Source organism: Pteropus vampyrus, unplaced genomic scaffold (genome assembly GCF_000151845.1).
Source record: "Pteropus vampyrus isolate Shadow unplaced genomic scaffold, Pvam_2.0 Scaffold69, whole genome shotgun sequence".
NCBI classification, from domain to species: Eukaryota; Metazoa; Chordata; class Mammalia; order Chiroptera; family Pteropodidae; genus Pteropus; species Pteropus vampyrus.
In genome coordinates this window covers 3,437,290-3,454,937 of record NW_011888850.1, presented here as the reverse complement: position 1 = coordinate 3,454,937, position 17,648 = coordinate 3,437,290, and the positions used below count along the sequence as shown (strand labels likewise).

The window sequence follows — 17,648 nt, the reverse complement described above, 5'->3', positions numbered from 1 at the left end:
ATTAAGTAGCATAGTTTTGGGTTTTCCTACCATCCGGTGACCAAGGCTGATTAACCCAACCAACTTGTTAATCATGAAATGAGATCTGAATTTGTGTCAAAGCCACAAGGACATCCTAAACAAAATAAAACTGTTTAAATGGAAAATCTAGTTACTGACCCGGTCTAACAACATATAATTTCATAAACCAAATAGACATGTTTTTCTGTCAAGAGAGATCTCATGTGCTCAGAAGAAAGTGCAGGTGGATTCATAACTAACCTTACAGAGAGCGAGGCCCTTCTAAGAGAAAGGGGAGATAAGTGTAGTCTTATAAAGAACCTACTTTTGCATCTTTTCTTTGCTGTGTTAGAAGGAGTAGTGAAGCCTCAAACAAAATACGCTTAACCTCTTCTCCTTTCTGGAGGTATGGCTAGGTTCTAAGAGCTGGGGACTTGAGGCCTGAAAGCTGGGTGTGGAGGAAGCAAATAAATTTAAAAAAATACCATCTTTCTGCTATTTCTCTCCATGTCTCACCATGTTGCTTTAATATCGCTTTCTCCAAAGCATTTCACTTAGTCTGAGAACATCAAGACAACACATGGCATTTTTAATGTTGAAAAGACTCCAGTCTGAGACGATGGTGCTTAGAGGAAGGCATCAGTGACCAGGTTCATTTCCTATCACGATTCTGCCTCCAGAGAGGGCTATTTTATAAGAAAGTTAAAGATGAGCCTTGGTATTGAGGGGGGGAAAGAGCATGAGGTAGGAACTCAGTGAGCACTTGAGAGAGCCTACATAAGGGGTTGGCTGAATAGCCTGGGTCAGTCTCAGAGGTGTCTAAGAAGGTGTGAGGAGAGTGGTGGCTGCTTCCGGGGCACCCAGGAACTGTGTTCATTTGGGGTTCTCAAAAGCTTATCACCCAGCCTTCAACAGGAGAACCTCCCCCCATCTGTACCCACTCCTCCAGGATGCACACAGGAGGGAGCTGTATTCTGTCCACACCTGTCTCTCACCAGCTCACTGCCTAGCAGGGGAAAGGCTGGCCACGCCAGGGAGTCGTATCCTGTGAAACAGTGAAATACCCTAGGGCACTGAAGGCCCCAAAGACTCCTCTGGGACACCCAGAGGAACTGGTCCCAGAACTATGGTTAATAAATGCCTCGCCACCCTCATATAAACATAAAAACAACAGAAAAGTTTGAGAAAATGATAGATATAACCAAACGAAAATTTAAACCTACTTACTGTATGTTTCAAAAGGAATTTCAAGGTAAATATCATATAATATGTATAATCTACATGGCAAAAAATTAATATTTCTTAATTCATGAAAAGCTCTTATAAATCCGTACCAAAGATTATTACTATAGAAAAGTAAGCAAAAGTCATCAATAGTCAATTCACAAAATAAAAACAATAAAGGTCAAATTCAACAACAAAAAAACCCAAAAATCTGATTAAAAAATGGGCAAAGGACTTGAATAGACATTTCTCCAAAGATAATATACAAATGGCCAAAAAGCATATGAAAAGATACTCAATATCACTATCATTAGGGAAATGCAAATCAAAATCACAATGAATTACCACCTCACATCCATCAAGACGGCTACTATCAAAAAAACAGAAAATAAGTATTGGTAAGGATGTGGAGAAATTGGAACCTCTGTGCTCATGGGAATGTAAAATGGTGCAGATTCTGTAGAAAACAGTAGGGAGGTTCCTCAAAAAATTAAAAATACAATTACTATATACCCCAGTAATCCCACTTCTGGATATATATCCAAGAGAATTGAAAGCAGGATCTCGAAGAGAAAATATTAGCACACCCATGTTCACAGCAGCATTATTCACAACAGTAAAGAGGTGGAAGCGACCCAAATGCCCACAGACAGACGAAGGGATAAGCAAAATGGTATGTATATACAGCCTTTAAAGAGAAGGAAATTCTGACATATGCTACAACATGGATGACCCCTGAGGATATTACTCTAAGTGAAATAATCCAGTCACAAAATACAAATACTTATGATTCCACTTATTTTTTAAAGTAGTCAGATTGATAGAAACAGAAAGCAGAATGGTAGTTTTGGAAGCTGGAGGAGGGGTTATCAGAGAGTTCTTGTTTAATGGGTACAGAGTTTGCTTTGCCAAATGAAAAAGATCCGCAAATCTTTAATACAACCATGTGAACTACTTAACACCATTGAACTGTATACTTGAAATAGGCAAGATGGTAAATTTTATATGTTTCTTACCACAATTAAAAATAAAAATTTTTTAAAAGGTTAAATGTTTAACCCTCCTATAAACAGAAGTGCAAATAAAAGACACCATATTTGTGACTATTAAATGAGAATGTTTCTTTCATGATAATATCCAATGAGAAATGAGACTAAATGCTATTGGTAGAAACGTAAGCCATTTCAGTGTTTCTGAAAGACAATTTGGCCACACGTTTCAAAAGCATTTTTCAATTGCTTATTTTTTCTTTGACTCAATTACTCCATGTCTGGGAACTCGACCTAGAAAAATCAGTCAGACACATGCAAAATTTTTTCATATGAAAAAATGTCCACAATGCAGTATCTTCAAAAAAATCAAATAAAATGGAACCCCAAACACCCATAAGTAGTAGATTAGAAAAAATGAATGATGGTAGAGCTGCATAATAGGACACCTTGTAGCTACTGCAAAACTGCATTATAGAAGAATATTAAATGATAGGGACTATTCAAGAAGTATTGTGAAGCTATTTTTTGAAAGTATGTTTTTATTTCTTTATTTATTTGAGAACTGGAACCTACACATGACGCGATAACAGTGGTCATTTCTGAGTGATGGGATTCTGATGGGTTTTTATCTCCTTCTTTTCTGGATTTTTCCGGAAGTTAACAATGCATTTATTTGGTGCTTTTGAAGTCAGAAAACCATATACATTTTAAAAGAAAGTAAAACTTAATGTACTCAACTGCTTTTATTATTCCTTCCTCCCAAAAAACAAACAGCTAAGTTAATTTCACTTTCTGTTTGTTTCATTTCCTCCTAGGATGTTCAACAATTTTTTGATTAAAAAAAAAAAACACAAGAGGAGGCAGATGGGATAAAAAGGGTCAAATATGTGTTGACAGAAAGAAATCTAACTATGGGCGGTGAACACACAATGACTATATATATACACCTTACTGTTAAATTGCACACCTGAAACTTACTGGATTTCGTTAACTAATGTCACCATAACAAAAAAAAAATCATTGATTTCTTACTTTCATCTTATAAGAATATGCCATCAGCAAAGTTACTTTAAATTCAGATTTTAATTTAGTGCCAGTTTTTCCCAGACCTGCTCTCAGTACTATCTATGTCCTCTGCACTGCACTGGGCAGGTCAGGGGGGGAGAGGGAGCATGGCCCTCCCAAATCTCCTCTAAGGGAGAAGCTCTTGGCTAGGGTCCTGCTGGAGGGGCAGCTCTACAATTAGCCCTGCTTTGTATCACCTTGGGCGGGGGGACCCTCCCCAGACACAGGTGACAGCATCATTGATGGGCAATGGACTACAGGGAAGCTAATCCACAGGTTAACCAGGTGCCTAAAGCATGTCCTGCCACGGAAAGAATGGAGGGCTGGGCTCTGGCTCCCTCCCAGTCTCTGGACTAGGAAACACTGTGAGACTTGGCAGTTCTCTGGGACCTGAGTGTGGAAATGATATGAGAAACTGGACAGATAATGACGTCACGACTGGAATTCTAAGGAACCAGAGCTTATAGTTAAACAGAAGCCAGGAGGTGGATAAAAGATCTCATGAGATAGTAAAGAAACTGACCACCAGAGAAGCTGAATTACAGAAGCCGGCTTCAGCTGCTGACTTTTGCAGAGCTGCCTGGAGGCAGCGTCAGTGCCCAGAGTTCTTACTTTCCCAGAGGCTTAAGTGTCCAGTGTCTCCTGGATTCCCACGCACAGTGTCCTTACGATAAGCGCCCCTTTACTGGAAGTAACTTGAGGGAGATCTCGATGTAAACAATCAAAAGAGCTCAACCAAAAAGAAAAAGCAGAAAGAGCTGCACCAAGACATGACAACTGGGCCGAAAGGCGGCCGTGAACTTTCGAGGACACGCAGAATGTGCAGAACCGTCTGTGAACCAGGCCCTGGTGGTTCTTTCTCCATCTGCTCTCAGAACCTTGAAAAGGTAAACCAACCAAAACGGAAAAACAAGCAGATTGTCTGAAATTCAGTTAAAGTTGGAAAGACTAATAAAACTACCATTTAAGCTTTTACGGCATTTATCAAAAAAGAAAAGAACATATGAAAGAGGATTTGCTCTCTAAAAAAACACTGGTTCATAGCACATAAAACAATGAAAGCACAAACTTGCTAATCTCTACAACATCATCTCCACAACGGGTTCCACTTACGGTCATGCATATGGTGCTAGGCCAAATTTAGGGTTAACCATCCAGAAACAAGAAAGAAACATACTACAGAATTTCAACCTCACAGCTATTTTGGTGGCATTTAAATGTTCTCACCAAAAGCAAAGAAAAAGGTAAATAAGTGAGGTGATGGAAGTGTTAACTCGATGGGGGAATCCTTTCACAGTGTATACATATATCAAATCATCACACTGTACATCGTATTTGTCAATGATACCTCAACAAAGCTAAAAAAAATAATAGATTAATAACTCAATTCAAAAATGGGCAAAGGATTCTGAATCCAAAGGATTCCTCCCAGGAAGATTTACAAATGGTCAAGAAGAACGTGAAAAGATGTCCAATGTCATTAGTCATCCGAGGAAAGCAAATCAAAACCACAGTGAGATACCACTTCAACTCACTAGGCTGGTGGAAATGTAAAATGGTGCAGCCACTTTAGAAAACAGTCTGGCAGTTTCCCAAATGCTTAAACATAAACTTACCGTTTGACCCAGCGATTCGACTCCTAGGTATGTACCCAAGGGAAATGAAAATGTACACGTACATAGTATATAAATATCAGCGTTATTCATAATAGTCGAAAGATAGAAATAACCCAATGTCCACTGATGGACGAAGAGATAAACAAAATGTGGCATATCCATACAAAGGAATATTATTCAAGGATAAAAAGAAATGAAGTACTGATACATGCTACGACTTAGTCCACATGTTGTAAAACTCCATTCACATGAAAGTCCAGAATAGGGAACTTTATAAAGACAGAAAGTAGATTCCTGACTGCTTGGGGCTTGGGTGGGGTGGGTGGAGAAGTAGAGGTTAGGGATATAGGGGAGTATAGCTAAAGACAATGAAATGAGGTAATGAAAATATTCTAAAATTGACTGCAGTAATGGTTTTGCACTTATCTGTGACTATACTAAAAGCCACTGAACTATCCATTTTAATTGGGCAAATTGTACAGTATATGAACATCTCAAAAAAGCTGTTAAAAAAAAATGTCCTACTCAAAACGCTGAGCCTGACCTGTTTCATTCCCAGTCCTAATGTCCCTCATCCTGCAGATCTCAATGTTAGCCAAGCTGAGGGCCCTCCAGCCATCACCCATCCCTGGGGTTCTCTCGTTCCTCTGCCATCTCCTCTTCTAACCCTTTCCTCCACCACCCTCGGCCGAGAGCCAGCATTATCATAGTAGGGCCCCGGGTCTCCCCGCTGCCCCCTCCGTGGAACCCTCCCAGTCAGAGCTGCTCATCTGTCAGCATTCCCATTTCTCAGGCCCAGGAGGAAACCAAATTTCCCCACGCACTGTTATCTCCGGACAATAAATAACCTGCCAAGTACCTAGGACCTAGGACCGTGACCCCACCACCCCCTCCTAGGGTCCTGGCTCGCCTTCCTTCTTTCCAGGTTCCTGCCCCTCATTCCTACATCTTTAGGGACCTCCTCCCTGTGTTCTTCCTCACTTTTTCCTGAACCCTCCAAGGAGGACCTTATTCAAGAGGAATGACTTAAGACCCCCAGGCCTGGCCTTAGCCTGCCTCCTTCACTCCTGTGACCTAACCCTTTGTTCACCAACAATGTATTTATTACAGTCCCACCCAGGAACTGCTCTTTGAAATGTAAAACTAAAAGTCCCCTCTAAAACCCCACCCTCCTTATACTTCCTCTTTCTATTCAATCTGCTTTCCACTTGAATGAAAAGCCAACAGAACTTTGATCCTATTTTTTTCTATTCTCCCTCTGGTCTTCACTTCCTTGTACCATGTAAATACTCTTGCACTTTCTCTCCGGTCCTGTCCACTCCTGAAGAAACATCGGTCATTTCCGTGACAAGCTCCATCACCAGGTTATGCGTACCAGCTTCGGTCGGACCTTCCAGGGTTCAAGAGTCTTCCCATTCATCCAGGCAGTTTCAGACCCTTACCTCCAGCCTCCTACCTCCTCCCAGGTCTGCTCCCCGTCTGTCATCTCTGAAGTGGGCTGTATGGCCCACTTCATCAAAACAGTGAGACCATCAGGTTTACATTCTTCATCTTGGTTCTCTGCCCCCTTGAAATCTACCCATATAGTCACCCGCTTCCCTCAGTCTCAAAGAAAAACATTGAACTTCCCCATCTTCATGTTCTCCCCTACCTCCTCCAAAACACTGGTCCATCAATGGACCAGTGTTTATAACTCCAGCTTCTTCCTTTTCACTAGTCCCTTCCTCCTTCCTCAACAAACAAGCTCAAGTTCTCGTCCCAGTGTTTATGGGCAGCCCTGGCTAATTCATTTAACCTATTAAAGACCGGACACTGCTGCAGACATCGGAGGTAGGGCAATGATGAAGACGATCAGGTCCCTGGTTTCACCTACATCATAACGAAAGTAAACTTGTAAATAAATAAATGGACGAGGTAACGAACAAGCTTAATGAAGAAAATGAAACAGAATGATACGGTCAAGGGGGACTTTGTGGGGACCCATTTGGGTCATCAGGGAAGGCTTCTGTGAGGAGGTGACATGTGAGCCAAAACCTGAAAGGCAAACAGGAACCAGTGATACGGCAGTCTGGGAAAGAGCACTCCAGGAAGAGTGAACTGCCAGTGCCAAAGCCCCAAGGTGAAACACGCCTGGACTATCCGTGGGACCCAAGGAAGCCGCTGTGGCTCGAGCGTGGTGGATGAGGGAGGTAAGCTCAGAGAAAGAGGCAGGGGCATGGTCACACGGGCCGTATGGACCAGAGTGGAGAATCTGGAAGCCATTGGAGCACTTTCAGCAGGTGAGCGACATAATCTGACATGTTTTAACAGGATCCCTCTGACGCCCGGGTGGGGAAGAGACAATAGGGAAGGGCCAGAGCAGAAGCAGGGAGACCCGTTGCGAAGCTACTGACATAGCACAGGCCAGATGTGATGGAGGCTCAGCGCAGCAGTAGCAGTGGAAGGGTGTATGAGGTGCGTTGGTTGTTGGTGTTTCCTCGTCTGTGCTTATCCAACTGAAGAGAGAGAAAGCGAGGATACACAGTTGCTAGAAGAGAGGGACCATAACATCTATTCGAGAAGGATTCTGTGAGACACGTTGCAGGGGAAGGAGACAGACACATGATGCAGCTCAGGACTTGCAGGTGACACGGTGAGGCCCACAATGGGAAATTCTTCCCCCAACTTCTGCACTGACACCCAAGGGCTGGTCTTGCGTTGCACAGAGTTCTTGGTGGGGGTCAAGAGCAGTTTCAGTGGTGAGGTACCACACAGGGCTTCCCAGCAGAAGGCTCAGACTCACTGTCACCTTCGCTTTAATAAAGTCAGTTCCCCAATGGGCCACTGACAGCCCTCTCCTCTTCAACTCTATGCTTACTCTCCATCTTGGCCACCACTCTCATATCACGTGCAAAGGAGTCCAGAACCGGAACAGCCTTAGAAGCTAGCCTGGCCACCTCCTAGGGGACATCTCCATCCGGACATCCTGCAGGCCTTTCAAACTCACTGTGTCCAATCCAGGCTGGCTGTCACACCACACATTTTCCTTGCCCTTCCACAGCCCGGCCAATCTGCCACCTCCTGGGTTATTCATTTTCATTAATGGTGTCGATATCTACACAATGACTCGAGTGGGAACCCCAGAAGCTATCTTTCATTTCTTCCTTTCCCTTCCTTTCCAAATCCAATCAGTCAGCAAGCCCTGCCAATCCTCTTCCTAAACACCTCCTAAGTCCTCCTAAGTCCATTCACAGCGACGCCTCCAACGTCACTGGACTAGTTCAGGCTCTTGTCACTTCTCTCCTGGACCCTAGCTGGAATAATGGTAGATTCCCAGCGCCTAACACAGGTACTTAGTAAATGGTTTTTGAATAAACGAGAGAGAGAGAAAGTGAATGAATGAACAAAATGATTGAGTGAACAAATGAACGAGGAAATCAGTGAATAAAAGCATAAACACCTGCTGTGTGGAAACAAAGAAAACTCAGGAGTATACAGTCTAACGGAGGAGATACAAGGATGCCAGGCATATCCGAAGCATCAGGTGATGCACAGAACGCTGCAGGGGAGGGGAACAGAAACTAACACTTGAGTGTCCTCCAGTTCACACATGATTCTCCCAACAACCACATGACAGTGCACTCCACATGGGGAAACTGACATTCAAAGAAGTTAAATAACCATCCAAGGTCACCCAACTCATAAGTGGCAGGGTTCGGATTCAAACCTAGGTCTGCAGGCCCCAAGCCCCATATTGGTTAGTGGAAACAGGCTTACAGACAGGCCAAACTTCGAAAGTTAATAACGAGAACCCTAAGAGAGTGCTTCTGACAAACTGTCACTATTGTGAGAATTCCATGTATAGCCTCATAAAAACCCTATGAGGTAGGTATGACCATTATCCTCATTTTACAGTTAAAGAAACAGTGGCTGTCGTCAATAAATCGAAGAACAACAAGTGTTGGTGAGGATGTGGAGAAAAGGGAACAGTCGTACACTGTTGATGGGATTGCAAATGGGTGCTGCCGCTATGGAAACCAGTCTGGAAGTTCCTCAAAAAATTAAAAACGGATATAAGTTTTGACCCAGCAGTTGCAATTCTGGGTATTTATCCAAATAAAACCAAACAATAATTCATAAAGATCTATGCACCCCTATGTTCATGGCAGCACTATTTACAATAGCCAAGATATGGAAGCAACCTAAACGCCCATCAACAGACGACTGGATAAAGAAGTTACGGTTCATACATACAATGGAATATTACTTAGCCATTAAAAAAATGAAATCCTACCATTTGCAATGACATGGATAGACCTAGAAATTACTATGCTAAGCGAAAAAAGTCAAAGATAAATACCATACGATTTCATTTATATGAGGAATCTAAGGAACAAAAATAATAAACTAATGGAAAACAGACTCGCAAATATAAAAGACAATCTATGATGGTCAGAGGGGAGGTGCATGGGGGCCTGGGAGAAAAGAGTAAAGGGTTAAAGAAGTACAAATTAGCAGTTGATAGATGGTCACAGGGACGGGGAGCACGGCAGAGGGGATGCAGTCAGCATTAATATGATGGCTGGGTAGAGGGCCAGGGGAAGAGGGAGCAATTGGGGGGATCGTTTTATGAACTATATAGATGTCGAACCAACATACTGTATACTCGAAACTAATAAAGAAAAAAATAAAGGGGAAAAAAACAAAAAACAAGAGGCACCAAAAAGTTAAGTACTTTGTCAAAGGTCAGTCTTGCTCCAGTGTCCATGTTGACCATCCCTTAACCTTATGCCTTTAATGATGGAGATAAAATGGCAGGGGTGGGTTCTCGGTGGAGGGAACAGTATGACTACATGCAGGGAGGCGAGAAGGTGCAAGTCAAGTTTGGGAACAAAGCGGTTTGCTTTGGCTGGGATTGAGGGGGTTACTGGAAAGTGAGACTCCAGAGAAAAGATGGGATCAGACACGTGGCTTCCTGTTACGTGGTCCAGGGCCATAGGCCTGTCTTGTCCGATATTTAAAGTGCCTCCATCTTTCGCAAGGTAGTGTCCAGCAGGAGGAGCAACTCTGTTTTCTCAATCAAGGTATTTAGTTGTCTTGCATTTGAAGGTGGAAAAGCTAAAAGGCAGAGGAATAACTGATTTCTTCAAGATCTTACTGGGACGACAACCCCACAACTCATGGAGATAACTATCAGCACCCTAACCCCTTGGCATTTATTTCTGATACAGCTTTAGTCTGAAAAGTCTACATATAAAAGTCTACATACATATGTTTTTAAACATCTAATTTTGTTTCGTAGTACTTCAAGTATGAACCAATAAATTGATGTCTTTATGGTTCCCATTGTGAGGTGACATACAGGTCAGTCAAATATAAATTTGCATTAGGAAAACTTTAATAGAAAAAAAAAACGAAAGGCAGGGCCCCCAAACTAACCTTCAACTCTAATACTGCTTCGGGAGAGAGAAAGAGCAGGCCTGTCAGGTAACCTAAGCAAGCCCTTAGGTCATTTTGAACCTACAAGGATCCTAACCTCATCAGTCACAGGACAAACAGGTGGCCCTGGAATCTGTAAGTGCTATTCTGGTACCTTCCCTCATGAGAATCTAGTGGGTAAAAACAAATGACCACAGCTTCCAGGCCTTCCGCCCAGAAGACCACCAACATGGTCATTCCCCGTGGTCAGGGGGAGAGACCTAAACAAGAGACAGCACTACATGAAAGAGCTCAAAGAAATGTTTTCTGGCTTCTGAAAGTAAATGTTCTAAAGCAAAATAATTCTTTTTACATATTAAGTTTACAATAATAAAATTTAGGAAGTCTGAAAAACAGAAAAGTAAAAATATCACCCATATCTAGGGTGACCATATAGCCCTGTTCCTGTCTCGACCAACTTCCTTCCTCATTCTTCCCTTTAACAAATGAGCACCCACAACCTTCAGGCACCGTGGCAGGAGCTGTAGAGAGATACACAGACTGTAGAAGAAGATACACTACTAAATCTCATCCCCATCTGTGTTCACAACCCCTTGGTCCGATCACCATCGTCTCTCAGCTGGATGGCTGACAGCGCCTCCCAAATGACTTTCCATTCTTGCCCCGTACAATCCATTCTCCACACATCCAGGACGATCTTAATGCAAAATTCAGACCAAACCCTTCTGCAGAAAGCCCTCCCATGGCTACCCACTGCAATAAGAATACTCTGAAACCAGGACGCGGTCTGATCCCAGCGGACCCTCTCGCTTCACCCCCACCCGCTCTCCTTCTCTTTATACTACGCCACCCTGGCCTTCCCTCCCCGTCTCACACAGACCACCTCCATTCCATACCGGGGCCTCTGCACCTAGCCCTAGTCCTTTTCAGAATGTTTTTCCCTAGATCTTGTCTGTGTCCTCAGCTCAAATGTCACCAAAGTCGCTTTTGCTATAATACCTTAACTAAAGTTTCCGCCTCTAAGTTGTTCTCCTTATAAGTACACCATTTTGTTTTCTTTATGGTACTTACAACCTGAATCTATATTATTTATTTGTTTATACGTATTTTCCCCTGTCATGTGAATTCTAAGAGGGCAGAAACTCTGACCAGTTCATTGCTGCACCCCTGTGTCCAGCACATCATAGCAGATGGGCAAAAAATAACTGGAATGAATGAATGAACAGTGGACAGGAGAGTCACCAAGAGAATACATCCTTATTTAATCCTCAAAGTATTATAAAACCTTTGTTACTCTGTAAAATGATCAACTAGTATTATTATGTAGAAATAATAAAATGTTCATCCAAGTATACATCGACACCAATACACAATATCACCTGGATTAAGGGAATTATATTTTTGCATTGTAAGACCCCCAAAAATATAAAGAAAAAACCTCTAGCAGTCTGAAATTTATAACGCAGGTCTCTAAATAGCACTTAGGTCCATGACCAGGTTTTTAATAGTCTATGGCAAAATGGGAAAAAGAAAAGGATACACTGAACTTTTTCTAAATCTAAAACTCTTTCAATTTAAAGGACTCTCCTTTATTCTTAGATCAGGTCTTTCCTGCTTCGGGGGTATCAAAATCTTCTCTCTTTTATAAAATGACAGAAATTGTATCTGATAGGTTTAGGGGAGGTTTCTATGTCTTTTATATAAAAAGCAAAAAGTTAGCGATCCTGTTCAAGACCCAAACCTTCTTTTATAGTTCTAGTAATCCAGGAATTCTACAAATTCGGGTACCACTCATCTCTGCATTGACCTTACTCCTTCTCCAGTGTGGCCCTTGAAGGTTTCACTAGGCCCACAGTTATACCAACTCTAATGTGGTAGAACAGGGGTCCCTAACCCCCTGGCAGAGGACCTGTACCGGTCTATGGGCTGTTAGGAACCAGGCTGCACAGCAGGAGGTAAGCAGAGGGATGGTGAGTGAGGGAAGCTTCATCTGTATTTGCAGCTGCTCCCCAGCGCTGGCATCACCGCCTCAGCTCCACTTTAGATCATCAGGCATTAGATTCTCATAGGAGCACTGGTCCCTTGTGCCTAAAGGAGATCTTGGTACAGCCACTATGGAAAACAGTATGGAGGTTCCTCAAAAAACTAAGAACTGATCTACCATATGATCCAGCAATCCCTCTACTGGGTATTTACCCCAAAGACTTGAAAATTCATATCTGAAAAGATAATTGCACACCAATGTTCATAGCCGCGTTATGCATAGTGGCCAGGACATGGAAGCAACCGAAGTATCCTATGAGAGATGACTGGCTAAAGAAGCTGTGGTACAATGGAATATTACTCAGTGTGAGTCCCAGGCCTGGTGGGTCCCCCCAGGTCCCCCCAGGTCTGGCTGTGATCCAGGCTCACAGCTAGGAATAAAACCCCGGATTTAGTGTATTAGGGCATCTGCACCTAAAATATGTAAACATAATTCAGCTTATTGTATCACGCACGTGTGGCTGAATGCCACTATTGCACTCTGATACATGCAGAGCCCATGCGGACCCCTGGGGAGCAGAAGGGGAGCAGAAGAGAAGCAGGAGCAGAAGCATGTTCCCCACGATAGAATGGCGCTCCCCCCAATAAAGCTAGTGCCTGCCGTTTCGTTCTCATGTTGGCCCCCTGTGCATTCTTCCAACTGGGCGTCTCAGCACTGAAACCCTCCCTTCTCGATCAGCTCGGAAATACTGCCATTTGCGACAACATGGGTGGACCTTGAGATAATCGTGGTAAGTGAAATAAGCCAGACTGAAAAAGTTGAAAACCACATGATATCACTTATATGTGGGATAGAAACCTAAAAGCAACAAACGAACATGACAAACAGACTCATGGACATGGATAATGGACTAATGGTTACCAGCGGGTCGAGGAGTGGGGAAGAAGGAGGTAGATGGGGTAAAAGGGATCAAATATGTGTTGACAGAAAGAAATCTAACTATGGGAGGTGAACACACAATGCAATATATATACGCCTTACTGTTAAACTGGACACCTGAAACTTACTAGATTTCGTTAACCAATGTCACCATAAAAAAATTAATTAATTAAAAAATATATATGAATACAAAAAAAAAAAAAGGTTGAGGATCACTGCAGTAGAAACTGCTGCCTGGAGTGCTTAAGAAAGATCTCGCGGGCTTGTCTGGCTCTGTGGGAAAGGGGCACAATTGATTAGTGACAGTCACCATGGCGAGGAAGAGAGTGGTGAGCACACGGGAGATAAGTGGAGGGAGAAGGACCTGAGCCATGCATCTGACAGAAACAGCCCGTGCCCTACAACACATCAGAGCCCAATATTAAAACCTGGTAAGTTAAAACTGGAAAATTTAAGTGACTTGTTCAGCCCCTTAACATAAGTTGTTGCTGAACATGGAGGAGTAGAAGGCAATGAAGTCACAAATGTGCCCAGTGGTCAGCTGGCCTCACTCGCTACCTCCTGGTATGTGATTCATTTCCTGCCTCAACGAAACCTTGGGAAGCTGTCAGTGTTGAATCCAGGTCTGCGGTACACCTGGAAAGAAAGGGTCCTTGGCCAAGGCAGTTTGGCCAGGAAGGGGCTCAAGAGGAAGGAGTCACAAAACTGACCAAACTAAACAAAGTCAGTGAGAGTCTTTCTCAAAGACAGCTAATCTTGTGATCTCGTCAGCGATTTAAAGTCGAAAGATTAAGAGAAGACCAAGAAGAAAAACAAATGAAAGGGGTTAGAGAGTGGGAAAGAAAACCAAGGCTGCCTTTATCCAAGGAGCAGGCTTGACATGTTCTCTGTGAATGCATCGGGATTGAAGCAAAAGTCAAGATTTAAACATTGTTACCTGCGTAAATCGGAACCGGAGGAGGCAGCTGGGAGGATCAGCATGCCCACCAATGAGGTCTATCTAGGCACGCGGCTCTGGGCTGCATGCTGCTCTGCCCGCCTCGTGGAAACAGAAAACAGCACATAAGATGCTCGCATCTGAGTCGGGCCAGTGTTCACACTCTGACTGTGCATTATGGACATATCTGACTGGGATACAGGGTTACCAGCTCCTAAGTCTAGAGCTCACACACCCTTCCACTCAGCATCCCTACTTCCAGGAAGGGATCCTTGAGAAGGACCAGAACTCAGGGCAAAGCCACAAGTGTGAGGCTGCTCACTTACAGCCATGTTTATTACTGAAAAAGCTAAGCCAACCTAAATGCCCATAAGTAAGAGAGTGATTACATAAAGACACACTCGTGGAATACCTTGTAGGTGTTTTAAAAAAAGAGGAAAATCTGAAAGTGCTGGGATGGCGGATGTCCATAATGCACAAAGTAGAAACGACAAATAACAGAACAATATGTAGAGTGATTCCATTGTTTAAGTGTGTACATCTATGTGTATACACTTACATGCTTGGAGATGCACAGCAAATGAGTCCAAGAGGATTCATGCCAAAGTGATTTTTTTTTTTTACTTTATATACTCCTGGATTGTTAACAACTTTTATTTTTTTAAAACCTATTACTTTTGTGATCTGAAAATATCGATAAAATAAACATGTAAACACAGACAACATATGTAAGTGTACGACAGAAACGAGAGCCCCACAGTCTGGATTCCTCTTCTGCTGAATCAGAAAAAAAAAAAAACAATTACGAGGAAAGGAAACAAGACCTGGAGGAGTGAACGCTCGACTTCTTCTCTCCAGGAGTGTTTGATATTTTCGCCTCTCTTAGCCGACACATCAGGTTGTATTTTTATTCAGTTCTAATCAGTCATTAACAACACTTAAATTTTGAAGCAGGATTTATATTAGCAAAAAAAAAAAACAAAAACAAAATCCACATGGCTTAGGAGGCGCTCAGCCTACCCCCAAGGGGCACCATATGAGTCGGTGGCAGTATTGGGCGCTGAGAGCCAACAGTTTCATTGGCCAAAGGTCTCATTGATATGTCTTTGCAACTCCATCCACATTAGTCTACACCCATCTCTGAATACAGTACTTATTTATAATTCATCCTCTCTTTGGCTCCAAATGGATTTGAAGCAGTCAGTTCCCAAATAGATGTAAGGCAGCAAACAATAGTTGACCTAAAGATGGTAAAGCTATGAACATAGAAATTGAGGTAGAGAAATGGTAAGAATGAGAAGAAGTAAAAATGTTATTTTGAGTAATGAACTTGTAACACTTGCAGTATATTTAATTTTTAGTTGATATACACTCTTAAACAAAAACCTTCCAGGCCAAAAGCTTTTCTGAAAGAAAGGGTTTACTGAGCCATACACGACCAAGTCCTGGGGCATACGGTCTAAACCACCAGCAGCAGGGCTAGGTGGAGGAGACTAACACGGCCGCTGACCTGGAGCTGATGGAGCTTCTTATACAATGGGCTTGGGGAAGAAAGATGTAAGCCATTCTGAAAGAATTTACATTGGCTGTAGATAAGGCAAGACCTGCCTTTCTCAAAAGATGCACATTTAGCTCTAAGAAATATCCATACATAACCACAAACAGCGCAACAAAAACCACTGGGCAAACAGAATATGATAAAGGTACAGAAAATATGCATTAGCCTAGCTATTCATGTTTGACTGCCATGAGAAATGTAGGCAATGTGATCTAACACTGCTTGTGTCTTAAAATCTTAGTATATTACAAATGCTTCTCAGGCAGCTTCATTCTAAATGTGTCTTCACACCCAGGGCTCTATAAGAGACTTTCCCACATCTTAGACGCTGAGGACAAATCGAAGACCATCATGAAACTTCCCTTCAGGCTTTCATTCTCCAAGTTAACTATTCTCAGGTATTCAGTGGCTCTTGCTAACCAGAGTAAGGAAAAATTTAAGCAAGTGTCTTTTCAATGTTTCTAATAAAATGAACACAAAACCCATATAGGAATAAAAACAGCTACCATTTATGAGTATCGACTGTGTGCTGGCACTGTGCGGAATATACTGCATGCCTTGCCTCATTTAATTCTCACAACCACTCATTTTACAGATGAATCCACGAAGACTTAGAGAGGAGAAGTAACTTGCTCCAGATCACCACAAGCTTAGCAACTTGCCCAAGGCCAATGTGAGGACTCAAACACACGTGTTGCCCTATTAACCAGGACTCAGTTTTCAGATCGTACTTCCGATCCCACTAACCCAGGGCAGCTTGCCCCAACACCCCCCAGCAAAATCAGTTCCTCTTGTTGTATTTCCCTTGCACCATCATCTTTTCTGTGGTTCTGATCACAGTGATATTTTTACCCTGATTCATGTAAATATTAAATTAATGTCTGTCTCTCCACCGAACTGTAAGCTCAGGGATGGCAAAGCTCCTCACTGTTCTTGTTGATTTAAAATCTCTGGCCTCTATCATACCAGCAGGCATGTAATGGGTTCTCCACATACATTTACACTGACTGAATGAAGAAATGGGGGAAAAACAGTGCTCAGAAATCACCCAGCTGCTTGGGCACTGCACTAATAGACAGCCTGGTGTTCCTCTGCATGTAGGCACCACAATGCCAGCTGCCCAGTCTGAGGGGCAAGAGAATACTGAGCAAAGGTCTTCAGACCCGGAAGAAGCTCTAAAGTATAAAATCTTGTAGCGGTGAGAGAGAGTAGCATCTCCCATTTGCAGGAGAGCAGTATGAGGCATGGACATTTCATCAACCCAATTAATACATTTAAATCACTTTCCTGATTCATTTTGGTTGACTCTTTCCTCTATATATAGCTTAATTCTGTTTTGATCATTTTTTCCTGCTATTTTTATCTGCTTTCTTGTCCTCAGATATCTTTTTTCTTAAAATACTTTAAGCAGAATCACATGCCATTCACGAGCTATGTTCTTAACACTCAACTATGAAACTGAAAGCAACTGGAAATCAAGAAAAGTATATGCCCAACAAAAAATAGTTAATAAATCTCAGCACTTCTTCACAAGTCACTGTTGCAAGGAAAGTACAAAGATTTGATAGAAATATATTTTAAGCAAGTCATATAGCACCCATCTTATATTATACGTATTCTTAATATAAAAATATTAAACTAGTAGAAGCATTAAGTCTTCACAAGAGTAGACTATACTTTAAGAACATATCCATAGAAAGCTAGTCAAGTCTGAGGCAAAAAAGGAATAACTTTTTTTTTTAAAGAAAATTACATTTGCTACCTGTCAAAAATCAGGTTCTCGAGACCTCAGGATTTGATTATCAGTCTGACGACAGCTTCGATCTTACAATACTTTTTCTTTTTATGCCACAAGTGAACAATGAACTTTGAGAGAGAAGGTGGAGACAAGCAAGACGTGGGGTTTTGTTACGTG

General features: G+C 42.4%; 1 protein-coding gene across 2 annotated transcripts in view; it reads right to left on the bottom strand.

Annotated features, from left to right (window-relative positions):
- The window catches only part of SNX10 (sorting nexin 10), a 45,092-nt gene extending 27,524 nt beyond the window's left edge, over positions 1 to 17,568 (bottom strand). Inside the window, exon 1 of one of the 2 annotated variants that reach the window (XM_011361682.2) lies at positions 17,496 to 17,568. The gene's annotated coding sequence lies outside the window, so the exon portion shown is untranslated. Of the gene's footprint in view, positions 1 to 9,016; positions 9,036 to 17,495 lie in introns of those variants that run through there. The other variant, XM_011361683.2, reaches the window with a different exon arrangement.
- Between the last annotated feature and the right edge of the window lie 80 nt (positions 17,569 to 17,648).